This window comes from Maniola jurtina, chromosome 4, assembly GCF_905333055.1.
Source record: "Maniola jurtina chromosome 4, ilManJurt1.1, whole genome shotgun sequence".
Taxonomy (NCBI): domain Eukaryota; kingdom Metazoa; phylum Arthropoda; class Insecta; order Lepidoptera; family Nymphalidae; genus Maniola; species Maniola jurtina.
This window is the reverse complement of record NC_060032.1, coordinates 2,957,900-2,974,376: the sequence shown is the minus strand read 5'-3', so window position 1 is coordinate 2,974,376 and position 16,477 is coordinate 2,957,900. Positions and strand designations below refer to the sequence as shown.

The window sequence follows — 16,477 nt, the reverse complement described above, 5'->3', positions numbered from 1 at the left end:
GTATCGACGTTTTTCTCTCGCAATGCTTGATTCTGTGTGATATTACTTATGAGCGTTAAGAGTGCATTTTTACAGACTGGAGCGCTGCGCTGGCTCCACCTCGTTCTGTTTTCAGTATGACCTCTTTCAACCGTATCAAAATAGTGATGCCGAGTCTGTGGTTCCACCGCTTGGACCCACTGGTGGGTCTACGGTATATCACCAATGCCATAATGCACCCGTTGTTCCCCTCGTGGGTCTACAGTATACCATCATGTACCTACCAGTGGTCCAACTGGTGGGTCTACAGTATACCATCAAATACCGGTGGTCCCACTGTTGGTCCGGTATACCACCTGGTCCCGCTGGTTGGTCTAAGGGATACCACCGTGTATACTCGTGGTCCCACTAACATTATACAAAAATAAGATAGTGAGTCTAAAGTAAAACTCAGAGTTGAAGTTGTTATCAAAAAGATACGGTGTGATTGATACCAGTTTGTCTCTATCTATGCGCCGATTTAAAGAAATCCCCTAAATTTACAGTGCATTTTAATTTGCAATTCTGCCTACTAATCGTTAAATAATGCCCTTAAAACTAGAGCGAACAATGTAATTAAAACGGCTGTGAATTCCGTCTCCCTAGAATGGTCTAAGTCCAACGTCGATAAAGACATCATTCAACCGGCGACCGGAGGCAATAAATGACTGAGACCCGTCCACTCCGTTAGCCCTTCACATTCGATTACATTCAAGAGTGATGTCTCTTTTTAACCCCCGACCCAAAAAGCGGGGTGTTATAAGTTTGACGTGTGTATCTGTGTGTCTGTGTATCTGTGTATCTGTCTGTGGCATCGTAGCGCCTAAACGAATGAACCAATTTTAATTTACTTTTTTTTGTTTGAAAGGTGGCTTGATCGAGAGTGTTCTTAGCTATAATCCAAAAAAATTGGTTCAGCCGTTTAATAGTTATTAGCTATTTTCTAGTTTTCTTGTAGAAAAGAAGGTTAGATAACCCTTAGGTTCATAATATTCAAGTGTCAATTGACAAATGTCAAGCTGTCAAGATGGACGTTGCCTAGATATACATAATTATTTATTTGAAAATGATTTGTCGGGGGTGTTGAAAATTTTTAATTTACACTTGTTATTATTGTAGCAATGTAGTACCTATTCTGAGTTCTCGTAGACGTTTCAATTAAGAAGAAGGCAAATAAAAAAGGCTTCGTCAAACTGACGTGGATCCCCCGCGGGATGTGGGACACGAATTAGCGTGAAACGCGAATCTATGAATAGAATAGAATAGATTTTTATTCAAATAAACTTTTACAAGTGCTTTTGAATCGTCAAATAATTTACCACTGGTTCGGAATGCCGTGATGCCGTATGATCATCATCTGTACTCATACGTTTGAACACATGCATACGTCATGATAAATCTCGTACATAGAATTACGTTGAAGCAGTGACCAAGCAAATCGACTCCCGCATACCATGCGGATTTAAAAAAGTTCTGACTCACTCATTGACTGACTTATCAATGCCCAGCCATAGCCCTTGGACCTAGAAAACTGAAAGTTTACACAAAGGTTCACTTTAATAAAGTAGAAAAAGGATAAAACAAAATATTTCAAAATTCCTACGGAATAGGGAACAAAAGAGATTTATATACTCCCCGTGCGAGGCCGCGAGTGGTTGCAAGTAAAATTGTAAAAGATTTGATATTAAGTACATTAAAATGTTTCCGTGGTTGTTATCTTTGGTTTTAAAAACGAAATTTTACAGACACTGCCATATTAAATCGCCGTGGTTTAGTTGATTTTGATGGGTTTGGACGGTTTCCCACAAAAATTTTAACAAGTGTAAATTAAAAATTTATAACACCCCTGACAATTGAAGGTTACAGTAATAACTAGAAAAGAGCTGATAACTTTCAAACGGCTAAACCGATTTTCTTGGATTATAGCTAAGAACACTCTCGATTTTAAGCCACTTTTCAAACAAAAAACTACATTAAAATCGGTTCATTAGTTTAGGAGCTACGATGCCACAGACAGATACACACGTCAAACTTATTTGGGTCGGGGGTTAAAAATGCACGCCGACGAAGCCGCGGGCAACATGTAGATTAAATAACACAGAAAGTTTTCGTCTCGGGAAACTAAGTGGAAATAATTTCCCAAAAATAATTCTGCAACACGCGAAATAATAAATCACAAATAGGTATTTGCCGCCGACAGATTTCTGCACGCGTTACCCACTTAATATGCCGCTACACAATATAACTACTCGTACAAAAACCTTTTATCGATAAGCCACAGACAAATTTTCAAAGTAAAAGAAGTTTCTATAGAAACGAATTTTCCTTTGATGCCAGTTAAGGGTTTTTTATAACTTTTATCGTTATACCTACCTTTCAGAAATCCGATTTTTCCTGTCTCCGAAATCAACATATGGGATAATATTATTTGATCGTGTTCATTGGGACAAATTGTAGACTTTATATTGGTACCTTATACCTACTTATCTACCATTGAATAAAAGATTTCACTTCATATATATCTAAGGACCTATTTACAAAGAATTTCTATTTTTCTTCATCTCCAAGGTGCTGAAAAAGGAGGTCGATTTAAGAACGTCCTTCTAAACTACCCAGCAACAAACCTACAGAGTAAAAAAGTTGCCAATGTAGGTACCTATTTAAGTTTGAGTACATAAAGGCAAAGAAGTAGATACTAAGTCTAAGTTTTTGCTTGCGATTTCAGAAACCCCCAAAGAGTATTTCAGTATTGATTAGTATCCAAAAAATATAAGATAACAGCATAAACAAGAACTTTTTTAACTTTCCCTTAGATGGCTTCAATTCCCCATCCTACCCTATTTGAATTTGGGTTGCCTGGCATATTCCTAATAAGCACAACATTAAGGTAAAGATGTAGTTCTAAGCCTGCAACGTTCAAAAAACCGGTCAGTACTCGGACTCACTCTGTGAAAATTTCAACTCTACCTATTATGGTTCATGAGATACACGCCTACAAACTGACGGACGGACGGACAAGAGCCTTAGTACAGCAATCGGGTGGGGACCCTAAAAAAAGTAAGCACTTAAAATTACTGCAATTGAATCACATTCGTAGATAGCTTTTCCAATCTCTTACGTTTTGTGTCTTCTGTAAATGAACGCATCAAGTAAGCATGATGCGTTCATTTACAGACTAAGAATTGGTCTTCAATCCTCAATCTAAGACAACATGATAAACAGTCAAACAGCAATAAGCAAACATGAAGAAAACAATTTCGTAATAGTTAAGTTCCATTTCCAATTTCCAAGTTCCGAGATTCTTGCTGGTTCTTCTCGGTAGGAACAGCATTCCGAACCAGTGGTAGATTATTTTGACGATTCAAAAGCACTTGTAAAAGTTTAATTGAATAAAAATAATTTGAATTCCAAAGTCATCAATTTCAATACTACCATTGTCAAAGTAGAATAAAGCAGCGATCTCTATGTATGTGTACCCTGTAGCTATTACATAGTTATTATGTCAGGGGCAGAAATGGGCAGAACAGCTTGCGCTTGACATGTTTAATTTTACGCAGTGTTTATAGGAATTCTGGACTCCGAGCGGACACAGTTTATATTCACAACACGTCACGGCGATTTCATGTTATAAGACTGTGTATTAATAGTATATTACGATACATGTGACTAAAGCAATCCATTATTGCACAGTGTGCGTTAGCGACCGAGCGTAACGAAGACGCTAAACGCTTTCTTTACATCATTCAAAAGCAATTAAAAGGAATCGGGCATAACTATTGACACACTTATGAACCAAAATAGTTTTAAATCAAAGATACAATTCTGTATACCTATAAGTATAAATATTTGATTGAAAATCGATGGGAAAAAGTTATTATACAAAAAAAGACCCCCACTTTTTTGGATGTAACATCCGTCAGGCCGATTTATTCGTAGAAAACCTAGCCTATGTCACCCGAACATATAACACATAATATAACGAATCCATTGCCACCTCATTAATCAAAATTAATCAAATTTAGAGCCTCAATAGCTCAACCGGTCAAGGAGCGGACTGAAAACCGAAAGGTTGACGGTTCAAACCCCGCCCGTTGCACTATTGTCGTACCTACTCCTAGCACAAGCCTGACGCTTAGTTGGAGAGGAAAGGGGAATATTAGTCATTTAAAATGGCTAATATTCTTTTTTAAAAAAAAAATCGTCTCAATTGTTTAGGCGCTGCGGTGGAACACAGTACACACATAAATACAAACCTACATACATAGACTGCTAAAATCATAATCATCGTGCCTTCCTTTTGACTTTGCTGTAGTCGGGTAAAAGATAAGGTGGCTGTAAACGGGTGGATAAGGAAGGTAGAGGACCATATTTGGTGGTGTATTTTTGAAAAAACTTATGTCTAGCAGTAGACGCATAGAGATTGACGGATTGGATTGCAAATTTTAAAACATTTCAAACATTGAAATGAATATAAAGCGCTTATAAATTTTGTTCATGTCACGGTCACCGAGCAAACCGATTGATTTTATATTTCATATGCCCTTCAGATTTGGCCACCCCTCGAAAGCCTCCCTATTCGTGAGCCCATACTTAAGCCCATCGCTGAGTATGCTTAAATCATATTTTTCGAATTCGCAAATGGAACTTTATTGAGATATTCCTTGCGCAGTGGTGATATAGATAATCTTGCAAATTGAGTACCTATTTGAGAAGAGCAACTGCCGAGTTTCTTGCTTGGTCTTCTGAGACAAAGAGATAACACCAAAGCTAGTCAATGTCTACTAAGTAATAAAATTAATTTAAGGCTAATTAATCAAAGGCTGTAAGCAAAATTTAAATAACACTGTAAATTATAAACCGCGCAATAAAGTAGGTAAACGGCAATATCAGTTTAATAACTGTCTCGATACTCTGCATTATTGCTGAATGTTTATGATGTTTACTATTAACGGCTATAAAGGGACCAGCCGAGGAGTCTGCGGATTCTGCTCCCTGTATTTATTATTAAGGACCTTTAAAAGCGTTTGCAAACAGCGACATATTTACGCGTAGTTAATAAAGATAAAAACATGGATTTTTAATTATTAGTTATAATATTTCAAACAGATATAGGTACTTGCTTTTCTGAGTGACGCGTAGGGACCGTTATTAGGTACATAATAATGAATAAAACCCTAAGACTTAGGTACGTAAGAATTAAGCGCTCATAGCAATAACAACTTAGTAAATAGACGCTCATTGAATCCTAAGAAAGACCTTTGAATCGTGTTATTTATTGGACAGAATGTCGCAGCGCCGCCGGCCACCCGCCGTCCTAATTGTTAACCGCCGACCACCCGCCGGCGTCTGCTAACTAATTATTATTGTCGCTTACGCTGTACGCTTCTCTGAACAACTAAATTTTATTGTTGATAGGCACAATTCAATTGATGACCTTGCCTTATGATACACGAGGAGTAAATGATTGGAAATCAACAAACGGCACCGTCGAGCTGTGCGCGGTGAATATTCATTTTGAAAATCAAACATTCGGGTGACGTAACGGCACGTATAAAGAGCGCTGTATGTGAATGTGAACGATGTTGATCGAGTACTAAAAAAATCAAAAAACGTTGATTTATCTCGTCAAGGAATATTCCTCTGTGTTGCTGCTGTGTTCGCGAGTTAATGGAGGAACTAAGTTACGAATTCCTTAATCCTTTGCACAGTCACCAAATAATATTCTCTACAAAGCTCACAAAGGAAAAATATATTACGTCGGTTAATAATCTCAGAAGTTTAAGCTTTAAGAATGAAATTTATACCCTACTTTACTGTAAGCTTTAATCCAAAGAAGCACAAAAATAAAGCCCTCAAACGCGTATTAGACAGGTATAATCGCTAAATTACAAAGCTTACCTCAGGTGAAGTCTCTTTGATGCGGCAACATCGCTTCGAGCTGAAATCTGGAACAATAAAAGACCGTTAAATGTTAATACTTCGGGCGAAGGGGAATTAAGTTACAGGTATTAACCCATAACTGAATAGGTTCCCGTGGTAGTGGAGTAGTGTATCTAAGGTAAGTATAACAAACTTCCACAATCTGTTTTGGACTTACCCTTACAAAACTTAAAAAAAAATCTATTAAAAGTATGCTCCTGAAAAAGCATTTTACACAATCGACGATTATGTAAATGTTAATAGACCGTGGATTTTACATGCAGCTTGTTCCAGCAATGAGCGGGACTGCAATTACTTTTATAGGTACGTGTCATAATATATCAAATCTTTGAAAAGAGCAACCGCCGAGGTTCTTGCTGGTTCTTCTCGGTGGGAATGGCGTTCCGAACCAAAGGTACTTGATTTAAAAGTACTTGTAAAAGTTTAATTGAATAAAATATATTTTTAGATCAAAAATTAAGCCAGATATTAATTCTTCTTTTACAGTTAAATAGAAACCCCCGAGAAACATTATAATCAATTAAATAAGCAAGGAGAGTTCACTAACGAGTTTGCTCTTCACAACTTCACGCCATTTAATTAACCCCTTTGAAGCCTTTTCAGAGGTAAACGGGTAAACACCTGCAAAGCTGATTGCACATCTAGGGACTAGCAGGTACATTGTAATTAACACGCTGCTATAATTGCAATTGTTTTAATAAATTGGCTGTATTCATGGTATTCTTGTAAAAGTAATGTAAAATAGTCCTTACTGTACACCAAAACATAGGAATGTATAAAAAAAAATAGATTTTTGTACAATAGGCGGCCTTATTGCTAAAATAGCACTCTCTTGCAGGCAACCTTAGGGTAGAGGATATAATAAAAATTAAAGAAAGTGTACTATGTTTTGTTGCAATAAAGCTTTATACTATTACAACTATGTACTAGTGTCAGTCTGTCAGCTAATCAAGGTGATTGCGATCATCCATACAATTAGGTAAATAAAGTAGTGATAGCGAAGTGGTTAAGACGTCTAGCCTTCCTGTCGGGGGTCCACAGTTCGATCCCGGGCACGCACCTCTAACTTTTCCCAGCTATGTGCGTTTTAAACAATCAATAAGTTCTCAAAAGGGTGTAAAGTCTGCGAAACTTTTTCATTCCTGAGAGGAAACCTGAGCTCAGTAGTGAGCCGGTAATGGCCAATAGGTTGATCATGATCAGGTACAGATCAAACACATAACCCTCCTTTTGGGCGTCGCTGCAGTCGGTTAAAAATATGCGATGAGTTTTAAACTATACTTTAGTCTTAACCATGACTGTTACTGTTACTGTATAACCATAACTGTTATTTAGTCTTAACAATAACAGTTGATACCTAATACTCACAAAATAACACCTATAATATTTTGAGATTTGGTGTTGAAAATAGGGTTTGTATTGTTTTAATTAAGTTAATCAAAATTTTACAATCCCTCGTAAAACTCTGACAAATCCTTCCACCAATAAAGTAAATTAATGCGAAGGAAATTGCTTGCAAAATTGGAAAATATAAAGCTGTTCGCGCATCTCACCGCAAGGACCATAATACATCACAGTTTAAAATATTTTAATACATATAAGTACCGAATTAGCACCAAACGTAGTGAAGTACAATCAGAATAATTCTTAAACAAGTTCAGAGTTAATTTAAAATCTTAAAGATAGCGTTATATAGACGATAATAACAATAGTTAGTTTTTTATTTTACAATTAGCTTATGCCCACGACTTCATTCACGTGGATGTAGGTTTTTGAAAATCCGGGGGGGAGGGGATCCCGGGGATTTTTGATATTGTTGGATAAATCGTAGCTTATTTATCTGTATGGTGAAAGCAATATCAGTGTACTTTTCATCAAGATCGGTTAAAGGGTATAGCCATGAAAGATAGCAGACAGACAGGCACAATTTTATATTTATTACATGAGTATGGTGTATGGATTTACTACTACTCGCCAGAAAAATTAACAGCGCCTCTATCGGATGAATTCATAAACTACAATAATTTTACGTTGAGTCCAAAAGTTCCGCGCTCGACAGCGAACTCAACGCCGTCGCGCGGAGACCAGCCCCGGACTGACACATCACACATCACACCGGATATACAAAGAAGTCCACTAAGGCCATAAGCCAAGATGGCGGGCCCTAGCCGGTGAAATCCCGGCTAAAAGTTCGTCACCAGGGTACAAAGTTGCCCTGCGCCTCACCCGGGTAAGGAGGCCATGCCTCGAGGCCCGTACCCCCGCTTGGCCATTCCGACCAAACGGAGAAGACCCGCTCATCTGAGTCCAAAAGGCATTAAAGATTAGCTACGTATTCCGTAGCAATATCGTAGCAAACTCTACGAGATTGCAACATCACTATAGAAAACCTATGAGTACCTATTATAAATTAGGGTCCCTCGCCTGCAGAAGTCGTGTATACGTGCGAACTAATCTCAAAAAACTACTGAACAGATTTTCATACGGTTTTTTCCAATAAAAAAAGGGATGATCTACGAAGATTAAAGGCTATAATTTATGAACATTTTGCGAAAATGAGCTATTTAAAATGTTTTGTGATTGTGTTGAAAAAAAAAAACCTTCGTAAATAGTTAAAGTTATACCAAACCTACCAATATTGGAATAGTACCTCTCAAAAAGACCAGAAGTTATCCGGTTATAGATGATGAGTGCTACCCGCGCAAAGCCGGGGCGGGTCCCTAGTAGTAGATATTTTATGGCGGTTACGAGTATAGCCTATCTATTTTCACTCGAATACGTGAGCAGTAGTGTTTAGCAGTTGTATATTTGTCAGTTCAATGGTTCCGGAATGATTGCTAAGCTACTAATGCTCTAGACACAGATGGTTTGCAATTTGAACTGCAAGCCGACTGTATAATTGCTATTTTGCAATTGACTTGCAGTCGAAATTACTTACCTGTCTGTCTTGATCCTTAGATTTTGATGAGGTGTCGGTGACTATAGATCGTGCAAAGTGTAAAGTGACTTAGTAGCAAAGCGGACCTTTGCTACTAAATCCTTTTCGCAACACACTACTATTCGCAGTACGCCACTTGGAAGCTCTCAGATGGGATGTTTTTTTTAACCTCCACCCCAAAAAGAGGGGTATTATAAGTTTGACATGTGTATCTGTGTATCTGTCTGTGGCATTTTAGTATAGTTTTTTTTTGTTTAGAAGGTGGCTTGATCGAGAGTGTTCTTAGCTATAATCCAAGAAAATCGGTTCAGCCATTTGAAAGATATAAGTTTTTGTGTCGGGGGTTTTTTAAATTTTGAGTTATTTTCGACTTAATTCGCAAATTATCCTCAATTCACGACTTATTTTTACATTTATGAAGTATAATGTATGGAAAAAAATTAATAAAGTCATAACAACATAACAATAATGTTGGCTCATAAATTGTTTCATCAGTACACAAGCAAGGCACGAATCTAATTAATTACGTCGTTTGTCTTTGCGCCAATTTGTCTACATTACGGCTATTTGAGACGATCATTTCGCCTATAATTGTATAGGGCGTGTATCATAAATCATGATAGCCTGTGATTAACGCGTATATGGGGTGTTTCGATTGTTTTAAATTACTAAACTAAACTAATTAATAAATAACTTAACTAAATTAATTGATTACTAGCTAAAAAAGTGGTTAAAACAGTTCGGTCTCTTATTCGGGGTTTGATGTCGAGCTCACTTCTCACTTTTTCTGAAAAGTTAGAAGTGCCTGGGGTTTGAGTTTTGAACGGCTAGAAGTATTTTAATTCCAATAATACGCGAGTCTCTTCTCATAATGAGAAGGGTTAAGGCTACAGTCCGCCACGCTGGCCAAGTGCAGATTCACACATCTTTGAGAAAATTATGGAGAACTCTCAGGCATTTGATTTCCGCACAATGTTTTAATTCACCGTTGCAAGCAAGTGGTATTCATTATTTGCTTAAAACGCAGAGAGCTCCGAAAAGCTAGAGGTGCTGCCCGGGATAGAACCCCGACCTCCCGTATGTCTTAACCATTTAACCACTAGGCTACCACGACTCATCACACTAATATTATAAAAGCGAAAGTTTGTACGTGTATGTGTGTGTGTGTGTGTGTGTGTGTGTATGTTTGTTACTCCTTCACGCAAAAACCACTGGACGGATTTGGCTGAAATTCGGAATGGAGATAGATAGTATCCTGGATTAGCACATAGCCTACTTTTTATCCCGGAAAATCAAAGAGTTCCCACGGGATTTCGAAAAACCTAAATCCACGCGGACGAAGTCGCGGGCGTCAGCTAGTTACCTATATATACGTCAATTAAAATAAAGTGCCTTCTTTGATCGCGTTAAAAATCGCTGTGACGATGAAGTAGAGAAAGCCTCGATAAGCGCACTCCAAGATGTCAACTGACAGGAGATCGCTCAAGAGCCGAGACACGCTCAACATCTGAAGGAATCACGTCTCTCGATAGCGTAGGCTGAGCACCACTCAGCATCGCTGAGACATTGGATTAAGATATTAGGCAAGTATCTTCTTACCAACTACTCAAGAGTTTAGGGTTGTCTCAGGCAAACGCACGTTTTTCGCAGTACAACCGAACACGCGTGCATTTTACGCGTTTGCTCGAACTATTGTGCAGTGGGCTACTCAGTAGCAATATGAATTGCCGAAATACATAGTGTTATAAATCTCGTACGATGGTACGGAACCATTCGTGTGCGTGTCCGATTCGAACTTGACTGGTTTTTATGGTGGTAATCGTTTTATTCAAGTAGTCTGTCTCTAAAATATCTCTGTACAACCTATTTTTAAGCCCCGACCCAAAAAGAGGGGTGTTATAAGTTTGACGTGTGTATCTGTGGATCTGTCTGTGGCATCGTAGCTCCTAAACGAATGAACCGATTTTGATTTAGTTTTTTTTTTTTAAAGGTGGCTTGACTGAGTGTGTTCTTAGCTATAATTGAAGACAATCGGTTCAGCCGAAAGTTATCAGCTCTTTTCTAATTTTTTTATAGAGGTTTTTGTGTCGGGGTTTTTTTAAATTTTGAGTTATTGTTTTGTTTTTTATTGTTATTTCTATAGTAAGTAGGTAAGTATTATCGCCATTTTATAAGTATCGAATATACTGCCTAAATACGTAAATATAGCCGGTACGTTCTTTACTTCAAATGGAAATCACTCACGAAAGATCAAACATTAAAATATCATCATATTAAGATAATTGTTATTTGAGCAAGCTAAGCATAATATTACGGCCTATATTATTCAGTGAGTGACTTGAAAATTACCCTGAAAGGATTTTTACTTAGTGGTTGCTAATACTGGGTAAATAACTTATAATAAAAGCTTCCATTGCTCTCTAGACGATGTTTGCTGAGCAATCCGTTAATGAATAACCATTAAACGTTGTAGTACTAGTAAATCCTTGAGCGTACACATTGAATTCGGACGTAGGTATTCTTTCTCAGGTTCTTTACGCACTGCATCCAATTCGAATCTGAAAATTCTCGATCTGAAGTGGCCGTAGTAGGTACTATTTGTATGAGGAGTTGCGTACTACATCCGATTTTCGTTTTACGACTTCGGAAAACGAATTTCGGATCTACTGCGCATACGGCTATATTTTTGGAATTCATTATAGGCAAGCGCTTGACCACAATCACACCTGATGGAAAGTGATGATGTGGCCTAAGACGGGGCGCGTTTCATTCCAATTCCGGACATTCCGGTTTCAGAATTTTCGGATCGGATTTGAATTGAATTGAATCGATTGCAGTGCAGTTGCAGAGAGCTAAATATAAAAATCGCGGCGTGCGGAAGTCCTTATAAGAGACCTAGGTCCAGCAGTGGACATCATTGAAGCTGACGAATTAATACTGAAATAGTAATCTACATAATATCTTGATATTGTATTATACCTAACTTCCTTACTTCCATTATACTCGTAGGAAAATCATCATTAATAATTGGTATAGTTACGTACCTACTTGGTAATTGAATAAGGATAAATTGCAAAATTACAAAATATAGTGTTCAATGAGCAATGATGATGTAATTTTATACAAGCAAGAAGGTAAAAGAATCCCTATAAGTCATTGAAAGTATGCTGCTGTCAGAGCAACCTATCTGTACTTAAAACGTTTCAGTACTTATAACTCCAAAATGTTAGAGGTACCGGAATCGAACCCTCGAGTCCCAGCTTCAGACCCAGATCAACCAGCTATCACTGATTATACCTAAATCTATACAACCTCGTCTAAATGATGAAAACCGCATTTAAATCCGAAGAAGTTTCGGAGTTATAAGCAAATAGGTAGGCACACAGTAAAACGTATATTGCAATTTTGTACGAATATTATTTAGAGGTTGTGATACCTGATAAATATTTTCAAAGAGTTAAGTTGATGTTTGCTAACTTTTATCAAAATGCAAAGGGTTATTAACACAAAAATTTGCGTAAACAGCATGGCAATTTATATCAAACTTACCTTAAAAGCTCGCTTATAACCCGGAAAGTCTATACATGTAAATTGTCCATTATCTACTTATGTATATACATAATAAATAATTCCAACTAACCAACCAGTTATTTATCTAAAAGTTTTTTACTCGCACTATATTTTAAACGCACTTTAAGTTTCACTATTTACAATCATTTAACAAACATGGTACTAGTTGAAAACTTTTCTATAACTAATATTTCACTTCAGCCTCACGTCCGTTCGAACCAAAGTTCAATTAAATACTGAAAAACGATTCCTGTACACAGCACTCTTTCATTAGCTGTATGTAGTACTTAAACAGTATTTTAACGAATTAGATACTATACATTGCGCATAATGTAGAAGAACCTTACTAAACTTTGGTTGTATTTAACGCAATGAACGTTAAATTATGCTTTTATGCATTTTGAACAAGTACGTGTGCTACGCTTATCATACTAGAATGTAAACATTGATAATGATAAGGTCAGAACTTTTGTAAGAATCTGCGGAGCTTTTTCCCCCAGCAAATTAAAAGTTATGGAAACTTCCAAGTTATACATTATACCTGTATGATTAGAAATCAATAATACATACACATTACACAGCCATAAGCTCTGAATTGCAAACTCCTTTATCAGAAACTCTTTCAGCTTTCCCCTATTTGAATGGACATAAAATGGCCTATTGGGTAAATATTTTTGGGCTTGCGTGATTATACAAAAGTACTTTACTTTTATGGGTATGCTTAAATAATGTTATTAATTAAACTCGCTGATTGGAAACTAATCACAAAAATTGCACGAATGCAAATTGAACGAATTTATTCCAGGTTTCAAGGCTAATTGATGTTTCTCAGGTTAGGTTTCAATTTAGGATTTAGAGGATTTTTAATATGAATAGATTTTCTAATAGATAGATTATAATAAATAGATTTTCTAATATATCGTAGATACTAGATGATGCCCGCGCCCTCGTCCGCGTAGGTTTAGGTTTCTTAATATCCTGTGTGGATTCTTTGATTTATACGGGATAAAAAAAGCCTATGTTACTCTGGACGTTACCCTACACCCTTACCAAAAATCACGTTGATCAGTTCCTCTTTTGCAACGTGATTGAAGGACAAACCAACAAGTAAACACACTTTCGTATTTATAATATGGGTAGTAATTTCATTGATATGATTGATATTCAGAAATCACCAAAGCACCGAGTCATCTGACGTCAGTGCACTTAATGTTATTTATCACCATCAGTTCACACCAGTTATTAATGGATCCTATGTTAGGTTTGTTTGGTTAAAAATGACAAGTGTGCTCATAAGCTGATCCAAAATTCATTTTTAGAGCTTTTCACGCCTAAATATTTGAGTCCGAAGTAAAGATAGGATATTTGAAATTGATGCAATGAAAAATAAAATATGTAAAATGTTTTACATATTTTATTCTTTCTTCTACTTTTTGGGGACCCATACCATGTCTAACAAATTGATACATAAGTGTTCTCTACTTATCGTGCTTTTAAGAAGCGTCTCTACATACACCATTGGTTCAGATCATAAGGTAGGCTTCTGCTCTCCTATGCAAGACCGTACGAGAACTTTACTACTTGAATTCGCAATAATTGTACCACAGAACCTAGAAATAAGGTATCAGATATAATACGATGTTATAGTCAGGATTTTGAACAAGGATGGCAGTTTAACTATTCAAATGTTAACAATAGGCATGACTTACGAGTAACACTTTCCGTTGACTGCTCACAAACTTAATGAGTTAGTAACATAACAAAGTTATGAGTGAAGTTAGCGAAACTGCGCCTGTTAGCATTTGAATAGGGTTATGAAATATATGGAATACTAGCGACCCGCCCCGGCTTCGGAAGAATCCCTCTAAGTAATGGTAAAAGAAATTTTGAAATCGGTCCAGTAGTTTTTGAGCCTATTCAATACAAACATACAAAAATACAAAGGTTTCCTCTTTATAATATTAGTATAGATGAAATAGATTCATAGAACTAGGTACGCTTGGAGTTTCTCCTACGTGATCAAATCAGAAATAAAGAGATCAGAAGAACCAGGGTAACCGATATAACACAACGGGTTGCGAAGCTGCGAAGCTGCGGAGCATGGGAAAGTTCGAAGACTTCCCTGGCGTAGTGGTGAGCGCTGTGGTCTTCTAAGTGGGAACGAGTTCAAAACCCGGGAGGAGTAATTTGGAAATTAATAATAATTTGCAAATTGTCTTTGATTTATTTAGGTGGGAGGCTTCGGTCCTGGTATATACATTTTACCACCCTACTGGCAAAGACGAGCCGCCAAACGATTTAGCGATCCGATACGATACCGCGTGGGAATCACAGGGGTAGGATTAGGTATGGGTTTAAAACTTCTATACCCCTTTCAAGTAAGCCCGCTTCCATCTTACTCTGCATCATCACTTACCACCAGGTGAGATCGCAGACATCGGCTAACTTGTATCGGAATAAAAAAATTATGACACTTAGTATATTGATGAGTCCCTGATTGCATCAAATTGATGCAACTCTGAAGTCGTACCTTTCTGCTACAGACGTCACAAAAAAGTTGTTTACTGAAAGCTCTACAATAATCACTTTATCAGTCATCACAGACGTGGGCACAGATAGTGGTTATCGTCAGCATAGATAGCTCGCGTGCACCGCACGTGTACACGGCATATGATGTGACGCAAATGTGCCGGTTCGTTAAAATAAAGCGGTTTAAAAACCGATAGGTTGTAGTAAAGCTACGAATATTTTTGTAAGCGCTGTTCTATAAAAAGCTTTTCAACATAATATAATGAAGATAACGGGTAAGTTTGATGATTTTATTTGTCGACATTTTGACCCAGTTTCATAGGTCGTGACGAAAGAAGTTCGAGCAGTTATGGGCGGTAGCGAACTAGAGAACGAAGACTGAGAGCTTTCATCGAAAATGCTGTCTTTTTATTTTGAAATAAGTAAGTAATGTGATGTGAGTAACACAAGTGTAAATTATAAATTTATAACACCCCCGACAAGTGAAAGTTACAGTAACTAGAAAAGAGCTGATAACTTTCAAACGGCTGAACCGATTTTCTTGGATTATAGCTAAGAACACTCTCGATCAAGCCATCAAAAAAAAACTAAATTAAAATCGGTTCATTAGTTTAGGAGCTACGATGTCACAGACAGATACACAGATACGCACGTCAAACTTATAACACCCGTCTTTTTGGGTCGGGGGTTAAAAATAACCACACTGACACCACATTAGTATCTACATTACACCCGTGCGATGCCGAGGTGCGTAGCTAGTTATAATATAAAATATACTTACGTATTGAATTTATTGTAGTGATTTATTACCGATATCGCTGAATACTGGAGTTATTAGGGCTTTTACATTTAGCCTTGCATTGGCTCGGCGTTGGCTTTATGGAGAGTGACTATCAAATTTATTGTAAAATACTGATACGTGAAATGCCGATTCACTGGCTTTCAAAATAATACCATGGAATAATTTATGCGTAGAAATTGAGATTCATGCTAATCCATCTCTTTATTTGTGCCGAAATGAGTTCTTTGATTAAAACTGCGAAGTATTGTCTATGAAGCAGATTATACGACCTACAAGCAATAGACGGAAAAACAACTTCCTCTTGTTTGTTTTCTTCATAACAGAAAGTCGTATCCGCGATCAAGTACCTTCACGATGGTGAAGCCTAAAGATGTGATAGCCTTCCACTCTTTTCGGTCCTCAGTCTTTCTCATTGTAAGTGAAAGGCCAGTGAGTGAGATTTTTTTATATTATTTTATTCAGATACAAGTTAGCCCTTGACTGCAACCTCACCTTGTGGTAAGTGATGATGCAGTCTAAGATAGAAGTGGGCTAACCTGGATGAGGTGACATTTTTTATTAAACTAAATCCCATTGATTTCTACACGGCATCGTACCTACCAGAAAGCCCAATTACTACTTCAGTCAAGGTGAGGGCAGATATTTAAGTCTCGAATCATTAAAATTTCCAGCAAATTAAA

The 16,477-nt window shown here is 37.2% G+C and overlaps 1 protein-coding gene across 1 annotated transcript in view; it reads right to left on the bottom strand.

The window, feature by feature from the left end:
- Positions 1 to 16,477, bottom strand: part of LOC123864362 (adenylyl cyclase 78C) — an 84,767-nt gene that overhangs the window by 45,666 nt on the left and 22,624 nt on the right. The window contains exon 2 of the mRNA XM_045904728.1: positions 5,917 to 5,963. The gene's annotated coding sequence lies outside the window, so the exon portion shown is untranslated. The remainder of the gene's footprint in view (positions 1 to 5,916; positions 5,964 to 16,477) is intronic.